The 13,844-nt window shown below is 40.6% G+C and overlaps 1 long non-coding RNA gene across 1 annotated transcript; it reads left to right on the top strand.

Moving 5' to 3' along the window:
• The first annotated feature begins 277 nt into the window (after positions 1-277).
• On the top strand, positions 278-13,844 carry LOC113999076. The gene is made up of 4 exons (XR_005564024.1): positions 278-330; positions 932-1,022; positions 6,512-6,596; positions 13,669-13,844. It is a non-coding gene; the product is annotated as an uncharacterized LOC113999076 (long non-coding RNA).

The following is a 13,844-nucleotide window of genomic DNA, read 5'->3' on the forward strand; positions in this document are numbered from 1 at the left end:
CATTCATTTGGGTGACCTGCCCCAAAAGTGATTTGACACATCAATAAAAAAAAATACTGAAAGCAACTGGATCCAGTGTTTGTGATGTCTCTGCCCACCCAGTGCCTCTGAACAAAATACTTTTCTACAAAAAAGAATTATAGGATAATAATTGTATGGTATGAATGCATAAATTAGATTACTTTAAGACAAGAAAGCAGTTAATGCCTCTTAATAGACAGTACAGAGAGACATCATGGATGAGAGAAAGTTTCTGCTCTGTTTTGAAGTTGTTGTTAGAGAGAGAGGTCAGCCATCAACACAAGAAAAAGGACCTCTATGACAAAGAAGGTAGGGTGACTGTGTCCAGCTGAAATGTTGACAAACTTGAGCAAGTTATGAAACGTATAAGTATATGAGATAAGAATGGGGTGGGATTGGGAAATGTAATTAAAATGCTCTAAAATCAGAAGTTGTGGTTAGAGATTCTTTTTCTATGCCTATTTCTCTTGCTTTTCTTGGTAAGTTGCCTCCAAGAGGGGCTTAAGTAGATTTTCAGAGTGCTCCTGTTTTAGGCTGAGCTCTGCAGAGGATGTGTCAGGAGACCTTCAAATGCATGCTGGTACCCACAGCCCCCAAATGGAGCCTCTGTGGGTCCTTTATAGGCAGAATTAAAGGCTATGCCTTGTGTTCATCTGGAAGTCCTTAGCAAACTTGTCTCCATATCCAGGAATGGGCTTAGACTGTAGCGTTAACTCTCTCAGAACATTTTATATTTTTAACAAAAGTTATTTTATCAAGGTAGTCTTAACTGTCAAACTGGGAGATGTTTACTTTGCATTGTACATTGTTTCCTTTTATATAGTGTTAGTTATTTACAGTCTTGGCATGACTGCTTCCCAAGTAGTAAATATATTCTGGCATAATTAAAGCAATTGCACTTCCTTTGCAGGCAAAACCTCTGAGATGGTATCTCTGGAGGGAGATGTTGGAACTGACGGAGAAGCTGCCAACTGCTGTTTATCTGTTAACCAGTACCTCAGGTACCATCCTTCTGAATCACCATCTCAGACCACATCTGTATTTACAGAGACCTGCTCTGGTCCATAGGTCATTACTTGAGCGATTGTAAAAATTTAGCTAAACAAAACCTACTGTATTTTTTAATCTTATTTTTTGGTGCATTATATATGTTCAGAAAAAAAAAAAGAAAGAAAAAAGGAGTCAGAGAAAGTAATTTGAAGGCTTGCGTTTCATCTGTGTGAAATCCATGCAAGGCAATGTAACATAGTTAATTCTGAAGAAGGTAGCTGACTTCCCTCAGCAAGGTATCCGTATGGGATACACTTTTGAGGATATACCCAATTAGTTCTGCTGCTGCAACCAATGTTTATGGATATAAATTAATGGGTCTTGATCCTGTTGCTGCCACTGTGTAAGCAGATTGTTTATCACTTTTTGTTTGGACAGGCTCAGAAGACTGCTTGGATAATTAAAGTTGTAGCATCTGCACAATGGTTATATACTTAAAATTACTGTGCCTTGGAGTCACCTCCCTTTATTGATCTTCAGACTGTTGCAAAATGAAATTGCAAATACAAGACATTCAGGCAAAAATTCCATTAATGGCAGTAAAGAGTATAGGGTACTACAGGGCTTCTTGTGGAAGGGCAGGACTACAATATTTTTCCAATCTCACAGGAAACTGGTAAGACTCAATATTATGTGATGGAAAAGGACATAAATCTATATGGATAAAATTAAATTATGCATAGGCAATTAGCTTCTGCAGAAGAAGAGATATAGGTTGTAAACTCTTCTCCCATGCCACCAAATAATTTAAATCACAGAGTATTCTTTGGGGGAATATTAGAGCTGCAAAAACTAGCCTGGCCATAACTTTATGTAATTGATAAATTAAATATGACTATTAACTCTTGACTTTTTGGAAAATAAAGGCACAGTTTGCATTAAGGTTGACATCACAAGGTTGAACTGGATGATTTCTTTTGGAAAAACACTTGAATCCTTTTTTTAATACATTTTACAAAAAAATGTGTAATGTTTCAGGTGACTGCTGCATTCTGTATTTGAGCCTTTATTTGATAAAAGGCTCAGGGATAACAAATTCTTGTACAAATATTTGGGGAATACCTTGTATATTTCCAGGACAAATATTATTAAGTGGATTTGAAAAAAATTTACCCAAAGATGAATTTTACCAGTAACAAAAAAACTTTCTAAAAGGAGTGCTTCTCATCAGGTGTAATCTTCCTGCCTAAACAGTTGCTATTTAGTGAGATGACTGACCTTAAATCTAAAAATAGTGGGAACTTGTATTCCTCAATTACACAGATGGACTGTAGATTGAGTTTGACAACTTTAGTTATGATAAACTACTTTAGGAGTGAAATAGTATTCTTTGTTGGCTTCTTCTTCTGTGTTTTGCAAAGTGACAGTGTCCATTTTATAAGTGGCTTTTGCAAATCAAAATGAGCCTGGAGGACCCTGGTCTGCACCCAGCCTCACAGTCAGGGCTGGCTGTGACAGCACTGCATTGCTGTGGAGGAAGGATATTTTTGGGTGATGGCTGTGGAGGGGCAGTGAAACAACACTGCTGCCAGAGCCTGTGGAGGAGCAGCCAGGACCCCACCCTGTTTCCATAGGGCCTGCAATGGCCCCACTGGACTACAGGGGCTGGGGTGTACCTCTGCAAGCCACTCATCCTGGGCTGGGTCCTTCTAAGGAGACTTTTCACCCTGTTCTTGTACCATGCTGTGTACACCTAGGAATTGCAGAGGGAGTTTAGTTCCTTGGGCACAGTGTGGGGTAAATGCCCTCCCAGGGATAAATAGGGATTGATGCAGGCTAGTCAAGGGTGAGAAGGGTCAGGCTCTGAGTGGGCAGACAAATCTGTGTATGCACCACTTCTGAGAGGGGATCCTTCTCTTCCCTATTACTTTCTTTGAATTTCAAAGGTTTGATGTATCCTTTCTGATACCTTGTACTAAACACCAGATTTAGTCTATAGGTATGGAGACAACTTTTGAAAGGAAATGAAGTGGGTTACCATCAGCAATGCAACCTTCTCCACAGGTGCAACCAATTGCTATATAAGAAGTGGGGCAGAGCTAAACAAAGAGCAGAACTGAGCAGAGGTGGGCAGGCTGGGTGAAGGGACTATGTGCTGTAGGAGTTACACCTCTGTATGGATCAATTACTGAATCATTCCCCTCATACTCTGTTAGGTCACAGAAGTGTATTTCTATCAGGAACTTGCATCAGGAAACAAATGCCATGGTTTAGCTGCCATGTCTGGGGAGAGCTTTCCAGGCAGGCTAGTGGGATAGTTACAATTAAAACCCTAGTGGGCTTTGTATTAGTTCTTCGGTTTTTTTCTATGATCCTGCTCTCACCAAATTCACCCATTTAAATGGTGCTTTCACTGGCATGGCTTGCATTCCTTTTTGTCATGTCGATCTGCTTGTTTTTTGCCCTGGCTGGTGGAAGTCCTCAGGTGTAGGAAGCAGATGAACAGGAATTTTAAAGGGGCTTCTGACAGTCCATCAGTTTCTTGGTCAGTCTGGACTGCCCCACAAAGCAGGAGTGTGAGGGGACTGCGATAGACAGGCAGGCAGAGTCTGGTCATGAGCAGAAAGCACTGACAAGCTTCCTGCTTTACTGAACTGTTTATGTTTTTTTAGTTACTTCACCAGAGAAAGTAGCAGAGTGTGGGAAGGGAATACTGACATCACCTATGATTTAGGGTTGCGTGGTCACATGTCAGGGGATCTGAAGGTTGCCTGTGTGTAAAGACTATTGACACAAAGTCTGGGAATCGTGCAGAGCTTCAGGTTATGTCCTGCCTTATGCAGAGCCAGAGAGCAGCCTGAGGACTACAACAAACAAGGCAGACTCAGCTAAAAGTGAAACTATTTATGGGAGGTTGTCTGTCTTCTCTTGTGACTCGTGGATGTTGTTTCTTGTTCACCCAGGCTCTGAGCCCTATCAGTTTGCATTTAAATATAGCTTTCCCAGGTTTTCAAATCTGCTGTTTTCCCAGAGGAATGTCTATTCCTGGCATGTAGCCCTCCCTTTATCATACCAAAAATCCTCTCACTCACTGAGTCTTGGTAGCTTCTAGTAGATGACCAGCAGCTTAAAGATTGCTGACTACCAGACCCCTCCCCTCTGCCTTCAGATTGAGGCATCGTGGTTCCTTTGATCTTACCCTTTACAATGCCCCATGCCTGCAGTTTCTTCAGCACAGCCCTGGCCATGATCCTGAAATACTTTGCCAAGTAGAGAGCAGTGAAGGAGGTTTGCCTTTCCTGCAGTCTGAGGCAGGTGACATGGGGAATCATGGAAGCAAGTGCTTGCAGGAGGGGTGATGTTGTGACATGTGACACCTACGTGTATCCAGTTCTCCTATATCTAATTGTCACAGACAATGCCAAGCATATGTGCCAAAGCTGACAAGATCAAGTGATGTTTTTGCATACACTCTCCAACTTAGCCAAATACTGCACTTGCAGGGAAATTTTCTCAAGAAAATCTAAAGGATTGGACTAAATAATATCCATAAGTGACATTTGAAATACAGAGGCACAGCACTGTGTTTAACCTCATAATTACTAACTGATAGAGTTACTCTAAAACACAACTTCCTTGCTTTTTTTCTTTTTTTTTTTTTTTTTTTTTTTTTTCGAATAGGAATTTAATTTGGCATCTTTGGAAAAAAACTTTATTCTGTATGATTCTGTTCTCAAATCAAGTCTCACTATTGCTTATTTTTTTGAATCATTCAGAACTGCTGATTTATGTAATACACTGATTAATGCAAGAGTGCCATGGCTAATGACAGCTAGTTTAGCTGTTAAGTTTTTAAGTTTTGTTACTGTTGCTTAGAGTCAGAGAGAATAAAGGTCTGGTATTTTAAGGGATTTGGCATTTCTAGATAAAAACATAAAATGTCCAATCTCTAAAGATAAGTAGGGAGGAATACTGGAAAACGGATATCTCAGTGGAGTTAGAATGTAACTTAACTTGCATGGTGTAGTTTGTATTCATTAACATACCTTAATTTTTGTTTTCTACTTGTTATAAAACCTTTTGCCCTTATTTTTGTACTGATTATATGAACATTTGATGCCTGCTGCTGTGAAGATTTTGTCACTGAAACAATTGTTTCCTGAGCACTTCAGTTCTTCAGGTAGTCCCATCAATGATTATAGCTTTGGGGTCTTTAAAACTGAAGTTATTTTAACATATGGTAACGGTACTTGATAGTTTCCTCTGGGAATCCCACCCACTGTATTAGCTAAAACAACTGTATGAAGAATGCTGTTCTCATGGCTCAAACACTTGTAATGCTGTCCCACCCAAACTAACCTCCGTGTGAGTCTGACTTCTAATCCATGAATGAGATAAGCAATGGAACTATTTGTTACTGTCCCTCTGATTTGAAGGTATTTCTTTCAACCAAGTTAGTATTTAACTGCCTTTATTTTACTCTTAATAAAAATACAATCATATAATTATAAAAAAGACAGGTGTTTTCGTCTGTTGTACCAAAGAAAGGCATCACTGATTTGCTCTGAGCAGGTGGTATAGAATTCTGGTAGTGAAATCAAATAAAATACACAGCGTGAAAGGATACATTTTCCTAGGTGAAGGAGAAGATTGGCTTACTTTAGGTGAAACATTAATGGCAATTTCACTGAAATGAAGTCTTAGTGCTACAGTTTGTTCTAACTGCACTATATTTTTAAACTAGAAAACATCCTAGCAATTCATCCTAGCGTGATAGCAGGACTGTTTTTAAAAAGTATCAATTTCATCATGCATGTGTGTGGATCACAAAATTCCAGAAGTATCTCAAGTTATCCCATCATAATAACGCAGGATTTTTTTATGTTATGATAATCTTTGGATAATTTCTTCCATCATGCTTTTTCACATCATTTCCATACTGCTGCTGCTAGCATTTTGTACCAGATGCTGTTCTGTCATGAAAGCAACTGCTTCCTGATTCTTTTGTGCCTGAAAACTTGTCTACTATGTATTAGTCGACCCAGTAAAGTCTAGTTCAAATCCTGCTCTGTTTCTATCATTAGACCATCCCACCGTCATTAAAATTACAAATACCTTTATATGCTCCATGCCCTAAATACTCCATTATTGCTTTTGCTTGAATAGAGTGCTGTCCTTATGTATGCCAGATGTGCTTAATGAAGGTGGGTGACATGGATGCAGTGCTATCTCACTTATTTGATACCTCTACCTCTTGGAGAGCCTGACTGCACTTAGTTTTCTATGGAAAATCTGTAAAAGTGGGGTCAGGTAATGCTACAGTCGGTAGCTGGCCTCATTGCCTAAATGTACATAATCAGAGAGAGAGAATGCCCGTTCCAGTTCAAAGAAATAATAGATACCTGCCTACTCTGTAAATTAGAGGGAAACCAGTGCATGGGAGATAAGAATATGAGCTTATCAGCTGATAATATTGCTGTTTCTCTCTCCCTGTATACAGCAGCAACTAGATGGATGGAGGCAATGGCCCTGTTTGCAAGGGAACTTCGCTCAGTCCTGGAAATCCAGGTGTTTGACAGCTCCAGGTTGGTATCTGAAGCTTCAGGTGGGACTTTGCTGCCCAAATGTAGAAATGAGATGCCTCATTTTATGCTGGAGTAGATATACTGGTGGCCAAAAAGGGGCAATGTGTTTACTTTCTTTGCCTTGGCATCACTCTCACACTGCTCCCCTTCGTGCTGAAGCAGTCTGCTTTGGAGTCAGCTGAACAGCTGTGCTGGAGAAGCAGACCCAGTAGGAACATGCAAGTGAGAAGGGAAAGTTTGCCCTTTAGCCCAGCCCTATCACAGAACTGCCTGGTTAGGTGTCTGCCTGGCCCTGCAAGTTGTCTTCTCTTTGGCTTTACAAATCCAGAGTAATTGAGCTGTTCAAGAACAAAGTGGATCATAAAGGTGTGAAAGGCAGATATAATCTGAAGATAAATCATGCATGGTCAAAGGAGCTGGGGTTGTGAAGTTAATTTCCAGGGAAGATTAAATGAATCAGAAGGCAGACCCTTTTGAAGATGCATAGCAATATATGTTCTTTGACAAAATTCTTCCCCTAGAGCCCCCAGCAATCTGCATACCTCCCCAGACTAAACCTAAGAGCCTTCCTGTAAATAAAGAAGGGACATGCTCTGGAGGTGATCTGGATCTCTGTGAAAGCCTCTTTGTTCCAGTCTGTGAGGTCTGGAAACTTCATAGGCAGCAGAACTATGGATGCCGACAGGAACAACTTGTCCAGCTGCTTTGGCTCTCTGATGGGATAGTGAGTGGCTGGTTCTGCTGGTGGATCTGAGACCCTGTCCCTGCAACTGAGGGAGACTGGCAACGTTACTGGGGTATCTGGCAAATGTAAAACCTTATGTGGGCTTTCTCTCCCTAACTGCTTTCTGCCTCTCCTGGTGCAGGGAGGTGGATGGTTTCCAGATGAAACAGTTGATGGAAAATTCCTGTTAAGGAAGAAAAAGTAGAAGCTTAACTCTGGTAAAGACTGTAATGATGGGCTGGGGCCAAAGCTAGGAAGGCCAGGGCATAGGCTGGTGCCATCCCACTGCACCTGTTGTCTGTGAAGGAGTCAGAGATGCTTCTACTGCTGTCAGGCTGGAGGACAGGGAATCAGATGTCCACACTGCTTTCTCTGGTTGTTGCCTTCTCACTGCACCAAGTGAAGCTCAGGAAAAAATCAGAACTCAGCACTGAAACCAAGCTGAATATGGTTAGTGTTTGGAGAGGAAGCCTTGTAAGGAGAATGCAGAGAGCATCTGAATCACTTCACCACCCATGGAAATACTCTACAAATAAAGCTGTGTTGTTTAGTTACAAATTTCATACTGGAATGGTTAATCTTGAATGTATATAGAGAAGAGCACCCGGAAATTAGTCATACATTTATGATTAGTGACAGATTTGGCTGAATTTGAAAGTGTATCCTAAAGGTGAAAAGCAATCCTCGGATTAACAGAATTTCTGATCAGCCCTAGGATATGTAGACTACCTCAGGCATTGTTGCAAAGGTTTTGTTTTCCTTCATTTTTCCTATTCAAATTTGGTAATATTTCTTTTCTGTTGCTAGTGTTACTATGCCTCTGTTTATTGGTTACTATTCCTAAAAACAAATCCAGGCTTTGGCTTTTGTGGGAAAAGGATGTGGAGTGGGGAAAGAGAGGAAGGCCCTTCGGAAGATTTGTGGAATTTGATAATGTTACAAATGAGGCCAACCGCTATTTTAAAAATTGCTATTCAAGTGGTTTATTTCTGGCAGAAATGGAGGAGGCCGAAGAAACCCTTACCCGCTTTTGTTCTAAGGCTCAGGATGTTCTTCCAGTTGTGTTTTTCCCTCTGCCACGTACTTTATCTTCTGCAGATGTCAGTGAAGGGTTTTGTAACACACTGCTTGAATTCACTCTCTTACCCTGAGATCTTGATGCAGCTTTGCACTTTGCATCTTTATAAATAAATCATAAATTTTCACAAATGAATCACCTATTGTTTGAGGTGGCAGAATATTTTAGTGCCATCTAAGTTAAGAACTGTGATCTTTAAATGTTTGTTTTGTATTTTTGACCTGTTGCAGTTACAATTTATGTCCAAGGAGGTATAAAGAAGAAATGGGACAAAAAGCCTCGCCTCACTGCAGCTGTAACACAGATACATGCATCCTTGGTATTATTATTCTTGACTCGTGGTGTAACTGTAGGATGTAGGAGTCACATTCTTTGGCAGCTCAGGTCTGGGCATTGCTGAAACACAGGACTGAAACTGCCCCAAGATTTTACCTGACAAGAAATAACAAATGGAGGTACGTAGTGGAGCACAGTGAAACAGCAAAATGTCAGGATGTGAAGAGGTGTTTGTGTGCCCAGAGTTTGCCTGGTTTTCTGGCTGTACCAGCTGGTCATCTCAAAGCTGTCCCTGCTCCCTGCAGACCTTGCCACAAGCAGTCCTGGAGGCAGTGTCACTTGCAGCACATCTACTTCAATACTGGTCAGCATGGTGGGCTGCAGGCATCTTGTACGTACATCTCAGAGCCTGCTGTAATACTCTTACTTACGATATTTTAAGAGTTCTCTCTGTTGTATTAAGAACATGTAATTGAGGGTTTGCTGTTTCTTTTTGGCAAAGAGCCTTTTTGGCTCTTCTTTGAGCCCTTTGGGCTCAGCATTGCACTGGGAGACATCCAAGGTTTTGCTTTACTCTCTTTTTGGGAGTGGGACCTCCAGGAGCAGTCATGCATCTCATTCCACACTCAAAATAGCAAAGCTCTTTCTGTAGAAAAGTAAACTGTCATGGTTCCTGAGAAAATAAATGCTACTGAATAGTGCTGTGTGGGCATATGACAGGGAGGACACTTCAAAATACAAAAGACTCAAAGATTGTTTAAGAAGTAGTTAGGGAATGTGATAGATGAAACAGGAGTAAAAGCATTTCTACTGGCCAGTACCACCCCCTTGGCTGAGGGCAGGTTGAGAGGAAGGACTGGGTGCATTGGGAGGGCAGAAACACATCGAGGTGGAGGACACAGGGGTGCCTGGGACTGCAGGGTCCCTGGCTCCAATGGGATGTCTGTGTGCTCATTGAATCCCAGCCAGAGACCCCAAGGAACATGTCTCAGGGAGTTTGCTGCACACAAATGTTTTAAACAAACAGCAATGAAGGGAGGGGATGCGGGGTGACCCTGCAGGGGTCTTTCCCGGGAACCGTGCTCTTGTATTTAGTAACTTGAGCAAAACTTTGCTGGTGAGCATTTGCATCACTAGCTGATATATACTTGCTAAAACCGGTTTTCTACTGCGCTCTTAATTCCTCATATCCCTTGTCAGGACTGTTTCTGTTTTGATACTGACAAAACGTTGCTAGCTGGTGATAGCTACTTAAGGCAAAGGACAGATGATTTTATATTTCGTTGTCCTAGTTAGGACAACTGAGACCAGTTCATCAGGGTATGGGTGTAACCCAAAACTGTGTATTCTATAGCCTTCCATGCCATTTCCCAGAAACTGTTATCAATGAACCATTTACACCATCTGCCCATAGAGCCTGACTCCTCAGGCTATAAACTAGGTGTTAAGAGGCCTGTGAGATAGGAGGATGCTCCTGTCCTCACACCCTTTGTGGAACTCCCCGCCCTGAGGGAAGTGCTGAGCATTCCTGCCTGAACTGCAGGATATATAATCTTGGAGTCTTGGAACATTTTGAACCACTCTGTGGGATCCAGAGAAGGACTGCGGCTCATCGCTCTCAAACAGACTTGGACCACCACCCTATACTGGACTCCAATCACCACTTTGACCAGACTGCAACAGCTCTCCCACCAGCAGGTTCTTCCCCTCTCCCTTTACTTTGGACTCAAGCGGGGCCCAAGGAACACCACGTTGTTCATGCCCCAGGGTACTGGGTTATACATTTGGGTTTTGTGGGTTAAGACCAATTGTTTGTTTGTATGATTGTACTTACTGTATTATTTTAGTAAATTGTTATTCTGACTTATAATCTCTCCTTTGAGTTGAGTTCATTTCCCCTGCTGGTTAACTCTTAAACCAGCACATTCGTAACAACTGTTTCACAGGATTTGCAAAAATTAAGTTTCATTCCCAGCTAGTTTTTCCAATCATACAATTTTGTATGTCGTCTTTTGTTGTTTGTGGCATCATATTTCAGACTAGATTTAAACTCTGAATTTGCCGGAACTTGGATACCTTTGTATTTTAAATATACATTCGTCCTTTTAACAGTAGTTACATTTGTCAGATCATATTCACGGAGTTTTAAAACATACCTTCTGTCCTGGGCCAGACATAAGCTGTATGGTTGAGGGGCTTTGTTCCTCTATGCTTACATTCTGTTGAGCTCAATGGCACCTGATCCTGACAAAGTGAGGTCTTTGCTACTTCTGTGCTAGAAATAATACTGTCATTCTGTAACTGCTAAAGATCAGTCCTTAAGTGCTTGAAGCATAAGAGCTTGGATATTATGTTACAATTATGTTCTAATGGCATAGTATAGAGGACACTCTTAAGAAGACTCTTGCTCTCACATGGTTGGAAAATTCCCTGGAAATGCTAGTAAGGCTTTATTTTCTGAAATGCAGAGTCCACATATGAATTCTCTCCCATCAAGGACGAACTCCAGCATTGCTCCCATTTCAAACGTTTGGCCTCTGCAAGTAACCTCTGATTAGATACATCAGTGATATATTAAGAGTTTTTGTTGCTCCGTTATTTTCTTTTGACGGTAACTCCAAAAAAGGGTCTTTTTCAGAATAGGAAAATTGCTTCAATCCTCTTTTCATTCAGTTTTGTAGTCTCTTTCTTCATTTCAGTGATTAAGGGCTTGGCAGGGCTGGACTTCTTTTTTGGTTTGGAAGATAGTTTTGGTTTGGAACATCCGAAAATAAATTACGTCCAAAAGTTTCCTCTTTTTCTGCTGTGATTTCAAAGCAATTTTCATGGCTCAGTTCAGGGCTGCCTAGTAGAAAAAAATGGAAGAATAATTACTGCCTGCAGAGCTTCTAGCACAGCAATTATTTAACTAGCTGCAAAATAATTTAAGGTACAGGCAAATTTCTTGTTCCCTGAAGAACTGGGTATTTGGAGCCAACATTTTTCCTTGCACTAGGCACATAGTTCCTGTGGCAGTCAGGCAGCAGGCACGGCCCCAGCATGCAAGGCACACTAGCAAGGGCATCAATGGCATTTCTGCCTGTCTGAGATGTGAAACTCATGTCTGCCAACGCTGATCGGTATGCTGGGTGTTGTAGCTCCCCATTGCTTCTGGAAATCTTTTCTTTTCCAACACTCCCCATGATTAAAAAAAAAATCAGAGTACTCTTCCCACTGTGAAACGCACAGCGCTCATTAGATTCAGACCTCAACCTTGGCCCTGGCTGTACAAAGCAGACTGAAGGTAGCCCTAATGGAGCAGCCAAGATTTCCTGCTCATGCAGGGAATATTTCACAATAGACAGTACAGGGCAAGTCAGATGATGGCACGTAGAGCGGGGTGGCCAAGTAATTTTGGTAAGAATATTTAATTTTGGTAAGAATAAATTGTGTCTTCTCTCACTGCCCACCCTTGAAATAAAAAGACATAGAAAGAAACGTCCTTTCCACTGATTATTTTTGCAGACTGGTGAGATCTTTAATTTTTAAAGTGTTTCCAAATTGTCTTTGTCCAACTATCATATTATTTCTCTCAATATATAATATGCCTATGATGGAAGATGCAATTTTTTTCCCTACTGCAAAGAATGAACCAAGTTACTAAAGTTAAGCAAGTTACCCAAGTTTCTGTGTTGTGTTAACACATGAATTCTTTTTCTTTTCCTAACCCCTAACTGATAAACTTGATGAAAAATTGTACTTATTCTATAGTGGTACAAGCATTAGGTATTTATGTGTCCAGCCACTAAACAAACCTATACCAATATATAGCACAGGCTATTCAAATGAGAATGGAACAGCACTGAAAAAATAGTCATGAGTGAAAGAAATAAATAGAAAAATTAAATAAAACAGAAATCAACTTGTGTTAGGAGTGACTGACTAAGAACTCACACCTACCCTTGCGAGGATTGCCTCATGGTGTTGGTCAAAGGTTCCTGTCTTGCACAGACATTTCTGTTGTTGATGTTTTTTTTCAATCCTCTGCTGCAGTTAATGAGGTTATGTTGGGAGGGTAAATTGATTAGTATAATTGTTCATTAATACACTCTAATATACTTTTAGAGGTTATATTCTTCAGAATGACGGTAAATTATGGTAGCTCCAATTAATGTCACTGCAGCTAAAGAGATGTCAGCGTTTTTATTAATACAGTGCAATTTTCTGGGGTTTTATAATTAACTATAAAAAATTGCTGAAACTTAAGATACAAGTTTCCAGCGTATTTTATGCACACAATATTCCCTTGAATCTGATGTAATCGATAGATATATTGAATCTAATAAGATAAAAATAAAGTAGAGACAATCTACTGAGGATACAGATCCCAACTTGTAGAAATGAAAGTATACTAAGGGGAATACACTGCCTTCTCTTTAGGTTAAACCAGGTGGACCTGTGGCAGTGCAGGTGATGGACATTTTGCTCAGAGGGCATCTTGCACCTGGGGCTGGCGTCTTTATCATGATTCCTGCTGCTGTCTGCCCCAGTCTATCCCTCTCATTCTCTGCACCTAGTAGCCCCTAATGTGTAGTTAACTTGGTGTAGCAGAACAGTGTTGAATTTCTTAAGATATGTTGATGTTCTTGGAGAAGATCAGAAGGAGCTTGCACACAAAGGCAACTGACCTCAGAATAAAAATAACCAATTTAACATTAAAATAAGATCCCATCCTAAGGAGTCAAAGGTAGAAAATGCTGTCCTACCTTTAAAAATTGTGCTTACTTTGAATATTTTAGCATCAGATACTTCGTTGAACAACAAAGATAACTCTAAAGCACTTAGATTACAGGGAAAGGATGAGAAACCAGCGAACTATGTTAGCCTGATGTACTGAAGTCTTTCAAAGGTAATGCCAAAGGAGTTAGAAAAACTTGGTCATTTTTCATACAAAAGGAACATATATAGAGAGAACGTTTATTTAATATGTCTTTTTATGTATTTTTTCTCCTCAGATTAACAATAATGAAAATAGTAAGAGACTTGTAGTAACTGGTTTGTACAGTATGTCAGCACCAAAGCACCAAGGAGCTGTTACTTGAATTCAGATGCAAGTTCTGCAGGAAAAAATGTCTGCCTGATCTGATAACTGGGAGTGACAACACAATGGGCTACATTGAAAGGGGCAATA

The sequence above is a fragment of the Pipra filicauda genome, unplaced genomic scaffold (assembly GCF_003945595.2).
Source record: "Pipra filicauda isolate LSUMZ 115617 unplaced genomic scaffold, ASM394559v2 scaffold277_size1012519_pilon, whole genome shotgun sequence".
Classification (NCBI taxonomy): Eukaryota; Metazoa; Chordata; class Aves; order Passeriformes; family Pipridae; genus Pipra; species Pipra filicauda.